Raw genomic sequence first — 6,449 nt, forward strand, 5'->3', positions numbered from 1 at the left:
ATAATTTTTCCTATATTGAATCCACTTCCTACGATTGAATTATCCACATCTTGCTCTTGTTTAATAAGTTCATCATAGACTCCTGATGTTTTAAAATCTTGATATGAAGATATAAAGTGTGGCTCAGTTCTCATGTATGGTGCATCTATAACTCCTTCATCCTTTGTCATTTCTAATTTTACTCCCATATAAAATTTAAGTGGTTTCATTTCCTTTAGTGTTTTTTCAATCAACGTTTGAACAGCAGGTTTAACTATTTCTACAGCATCAACTATAGACTCTGGTTCAGGAGGTTTGAAGTTAAAGACTCTTATTTTAATATGTCCTTTGAATGCTCCATCAGAGTTTTTAGTTGTGATAAAATTTGATAAATGTAGATTTGTTTTAAGATGTATTTTGAAGCCTTTCTTGAGGATATTTTTATTACATGTAGAACAGTGTTTTGTTTCAGGTGGAAGAGGGGAAAGTTTGTTTAAAATGTTGTATGTATGTTTTGCAGTGAGAATATGTTGTTTATAATATTTTACTTCCTTCTCGCAAGTATCACAATAAACCATATTTATAGCGTGAGAAAACGTGGTGTTTTATATATATCACTGTGCTTAAAATAAAACACTTTTGAGCTTTACAGCTCCGTTTTATATATATCGCTGTGCTTAAACTAAAACACTTTTTCACTCAGAATCATCTAAGTCATAACTATCACATGAATACTCAGAATCATACTCAGTCATCAATAAAGCTACTCTCATAACTATCATTTGAGCACAAACTATTAGTATCATAACTATCATCTGTGTTCAATGAAATACTATCATCACCATCATCCAAGTTCAATGAAATACTATCATCACTATCGTCCGAGTTCAATGAAATAGTAAAATCTTCACTGCTGTATTGACTCATATTTAATTAGCAAGAAAAATATTCCCATCAATATCTATATACTTTCTTTCATTAACAGATTCAATCTCTACAATTTTTATATCAAAAGTTATCTTTAAATAATCTCTAACTATCATAGAACGAAATGACATTTCACCAGAAATATTAACATCATTCATTTTACTTAGATCTACACCCTTTGGATTATTAAAGAAAATACAAATGTCTCCTCTAGAATTATTAATGGTCTTATCATTCTTTTTCAAAGTATCGTGGTCAATCACTTTTTCAAGCTTTGAATAAATTGCCAGGAGTAGAGGAGAAACTTTTGTTAGATTTACTTTAATGGATGTCTTTCCAGGTATAGTTAGAGCTCTTCCTTTAAATGAAATAGAGGGGCTCATGTTATTTTCCATAACTGGTTTTACCCAAAAATTTCCATATTTATCTTTGTTCAATTTAACATCTTTGACATATTTTTCTATATCTTCCACCGAAGTAGAGATTGATTGAAATTTGTCTTTTGTGCTTTGAAACATTGTATTTATTAATGAATAAACTTGCGTTTAGTTTAAGTAAAAATTTACCACATAAATATGATAAGTTCTGAAGGATATTTAGAATTTCCAGACTCTCCATATGATAAATTAGAGAATTGTCCGGCTTGTGATAGAGTGGGGCTTAATGATGAGGATTCATATAAACAATGTTTATTCTGTGATTATATTCTAATTAATGATAATAAGAAATATAAAAAAACATATAACTCTTTTAAATTAGAACCAAAAATGAATTACTTTACAAGATTAATAAGAGAGATGAATGTTAAGCATTATGGTGATAATACACCATTTCTTACAAGGAAAGAGACTCTTTGTATTGAGGAAATGTATAAGGGTTTAATGATATTTATTATTCAAAATAATTTTAATGGAAATGTTAATACAAGATACTACATAAATAAAATAATGAATTATTTTGAAATTAAACCAGAACTCAGGATAAAATATAGAGTTTCTAAAATAGCTCAAAAAAAGTTGGATGACTTGTTTTCCAAATATATAAATGAATGATTTTTTACCCGTTTGGGAAAATAAGATAAAATTTAATAACCATAAAAACATTCCAAATTCATTGAGATGTCTAATAGTTGGTTCAAGCGGATGTGGGAAAACCTGTTTACTTTTAAAGATGCTCCTTGGTCCTAATTTTTTAGATTATGATAATTTAATAATTTTTACAAAGTCAAGTTTTCAACCCGAGTATCAACTACTCTCACAGGGTTTTAATGCAGGTCTTAAAAAGGAAGACATTATCGGTTTATTTAAACTTCAAAACAAACTGAATGATTATAATATTGAAGATATAATACAATTATTTTGTGATATACAGAAATCAAAATCGAAACCCATAACTTGTATTCTCAGTGATAATACGGATGATATACCTTCACCTCAAGATTTAGATAAATCAAAAAAGAACCTCGTCATCTTTGATGATTGTGTTAATGAGAGAAACCAAACAGTAATGGATAGCTACTATACAAGAGGGAGACATTCTTCTTGTAATTGTATATATCTTAGTCAATCATATTTTCAACTCCCTCGACGCTCAATAAGAAACAATGCCAATACTTTTATTTTATTTAAGTTAAATTCAATAGATGTAAATAATTTTTGGAGAGATAATTGCTCTACGTTATGTAGTAAAAAAGAATTTGAAAATTATATGAAACACACGATTGGAAAATATAAATATATTGTTGTGAAACAAGATGAGATACTAAATGATATTTTTCAATAAATAAATACAGAAAATGAATACTGAAGAAAGAGAAAGAAAGTTTAAGGAACATCAACAATTAGTTTCAAAAGTTGTTAAACAACAGGAAGAGATAAAGAAGAAACGGAGACAGAAACTAACTGGTGAAGAAGCCTTTGAAAGAAAACAAGAGAAATTCTTTAAACCACTTTTGAAAACTCAACACTCACCTACAGTACCCACGGTAGAATTTACTCCGAAAAAACTTCAAATGCTCAAAGATTTTAGTCAGATAACAAAACAAGAACTTGGTGAATTAGAATATGATGACGAGGGATTATTTCGGAAACTTGAGGAGGTAAATCAACCCCCTAATTATGTTGTGGAAGCTCTTCAAAACAATGAATATTCGGCGGGTTCAAAAACCAGAGCAGGTCTCATTCCAACAGAAGAGCCAGCAGTGTTTCATCTTGTGGAAGAAAAGGTATTGATATTTAATGATGAATTGATGTTCTTGAGTTCTACTCAACCAAATGTTAAATTAACTCCAAGATTAATGTTTCTTCTAACAAACCCCGGATTCAGCGGTTCAAAATATTTTGAGGAACCACTTGATATGGAAAGAGAGGAAGATAGGGTATATATTGAGTTGCTAAATGCACTTGATTATGGAGTTTCTGTTGCTGGTAAAAGTAAGAAGAATGAGAAGGAGAAACATATTATTGATGCTTTAAGTAAGCTTGGTTCGGGTGTTAGTTTTCTTCCAAATGACCCATCACAATTAGTTAATAGGCTATTATTGTTGTTAGGTAGTAAGAAGGCTGGAAACAACAATTGTTTTAATGAATCCTCAGCCATTTTAGATCAGTTGATGAACATGAAAATAATTAATAAATGTCAATACAAAGATATTTTATTAGATATTAAATAAGATGAGAAGCACAATTCTTAGTTTTAATTTCACAACGAGCGATTACACAGCTTCATTCCCTTACCCACTACAACTTGACCCCCTTACCTCATATGAGGCATCTTTGTTGTCAATGGAAACTTACAATACCCTTTTTAATATCACAGAGAAAAACAACAAGTTTAGTTATAATCCAGGAAGTGGATATAAAACTATAACCGTTTCACCTGGAGCTTACGAGATTTCTCAAATATCTTCAGAAGTCTCTCGCCTTATGAAAGAAAAAGGTGATGAACCAAAAAATATTGTAATAGATATTCAAAAACACACTTCAAAATCAACTATTAAACTTAAAAATAATTATAAAGTTGATTTCACGATTGAAAATTCGTTTAGAGAGCTATTGGGTTTCTCTTCAAAAAAGATTGAAAATAACGGGACGTTTTACAGTGATAATGTTATCCAAATATCCTCCGGTATAAATTCAGTATTAATTCATTGTGATTTGATTGATGGTGCTTATAACGATGGAATAAGAACAAATACAATATTTTCATTCAGTGCATACTCAACCCCGATTGGTTATAAATTTAATATGGAACCAAAAAATCTTGTCTATTTACCTGTGTCAGGAAAAACCATATACAGAGTAAATTTTAGGATAACCGACCAAGATAATCGTATGATATCCTTTAATGATGAAATTATATCCATCAGAATTCACCTACGTGAAGTTTTTCAATAAATAAATAATGGTTATTGTGAGAAAACACGAGTTGGGAAAATATAAAATAATTACAGGGGAGGGCATGTTCCTTTCACCAGACTATACAAGGTATGTGGGTAGAGGATACTATAAACCTAAGAGACAACGAGGTGTAGGTCATCAATTTCGAAATAAAGGAGATGGGATAATTGATACTCTAATGGGTATTGGTTCAACCATCCTTAAACATAAAGACCTAATTGGTTCAACTGCTTCTGCCGTGGGCTCCGTTGCGGGTGCTATAAAGAGTATAAAAGATGCTCAAAAGGAGTCTCATAAATTACAAGCAATCAAAGAAATAAAAAAAGGTAAAACTCAACTATCTTCACAAGAACGACAAAAAATCATTAAAATACTTGGGTCAGGGTTTCAACAATTTTAATGCTATATAAATACAAGTATGGAAGCGATTGATAGTATCTATGATTTGGATGATACGATTATCATTTCAAACTCCACTAAAAAGGAAGACTATTTTAAGGTAAATGCTATAACAGGAACAGACTGGAATTCAAACGGAACAAAAAGTTTTGAAATAAATAATCAACAAACTTACTTGAATATAGCTGATAGTTTCTTGCTGTGTAAATTTAAATTCACTAAGGCTGCGAATAATACTAATGCTACACTCGTAAATGATTTCTTCTGGAAAATGTTTGACAGTGTCCGCCTGTATATTGGAACACAAGAGGTTGAAGCGGTTGATTATGTCTCTGCTACATCTGAAATGATGAAATTTACACTATATTCGTTTAGTGATAGAATGGGTAAGGGAGCTGTTGAGGGTTTTATTCCTGATATGTCAACGGGTACAAACGCAGACCCTGGTTATAGTCAAAGGAAGTCAATGTATAATGATGACGCAAAAGCTGAGAATAGTTTTACCGTAGCAGTACCTCTGAAAGGTATATTTGGATTTTGTGATTATGATAAAGTTTTGTATGGGCTTAAAATTAGATTTCAACTACAAAGGAATGATAATGTAAATAGATTGCTTTTTGGGGATGAAAATGCTTTTGGAGAAAATAATAAATTTGTTATTAATGATTTGTGTTGGTATATCAGTGAATATACTCCTAATCTTAAAACGGAAGAGATGTTAAATAGAAGACTTAACTCAAAGAAACCGCTAAATGTATCATACCTTAAAAGAAGATGTCAACACGTTAAACTGGAACACACTACCTACACTTGGAATTTAGGTGTTCTTCAAGGAAAGCCACGATACCTCTGGCTCATTTTTAAAAAACCAGATGGAGAGGACGGTACTAATAAGAATAATGCCCTGAGTGATAATGCAAAGGTGAAACAACTTCGGGTTTCTCTTGATGGCACATTTTATCCGCGAGATAGATTGGAAATTGATTGGGAAAAAAATGATTATGCGGAAGCCTACAAGTCCTACCAAAAGGTGTGTGAAAGTAATGGTAATAATGATCCTATTTTGGATATGGTTGCGTTTCAAAAACTTTATACAATCTACGCAATTGACCTGAGTTCTCAAAAGGAAACTATAAAGTCTAATCGAGTGGATACTTCTCTATACATTGAAAGAGGGGAGAGTGAAGAGGTTAATGCATATTGTTTGCTTTTGGAGGAAACAGAATTACAGATTAATACAGATAATGGTGTTATGATTAATATCACATAGGTTTTTTCTCATAAATAAATGGTTGGGGTATATGTTAATCAAATCAATCTTAATAAATTAACATCTTGTATTCAAAATCAAAAGCCTTGTATTATTAATGTTAATACAATTCAAAGAAAAGGAGCTGTAAGAATTGATGTTTTACTCACACACACACAAGTAAAAACACTAAATGATGTTGGATCACTTAAAATTAAAATGACGAAACCTATGTTAAAGAAATATTCAATAGACGAGTCAAGAGGAGGATTTCTCCCGTTTCTAATTCCTTTATTTGCTGGTTTAAGTGCGGCGGGAGCATTGACTGGTGGTATTTCAGCAGCGGTAAAAACTGCTAACGAAAGGAAGGCACAACTAAAAGCTCAAAAAGAATTGGAAAGACATAACAAGGAGTTGGAGAAACAAATTAGTGGAAGTGGTGTAATTGTAGATTTTGCTCAAAAACTTGAAAGTCTACCTGATAAAGCTAGATTGTT

Source organism: Myxine glutinosa, chromosome 9, assembly GCF_964187855.1.
Source record: "Myxine glutinosa chromosome 9, kmMyxGlut1.1, whole genome shotgun sequence".
Classification (NCBI taxonomy): Eukaryota; Metazoa; Chordata; class Myxini; order Myxiniformes; family Myxinidae; genus Myxine; species Myxine glutinosa.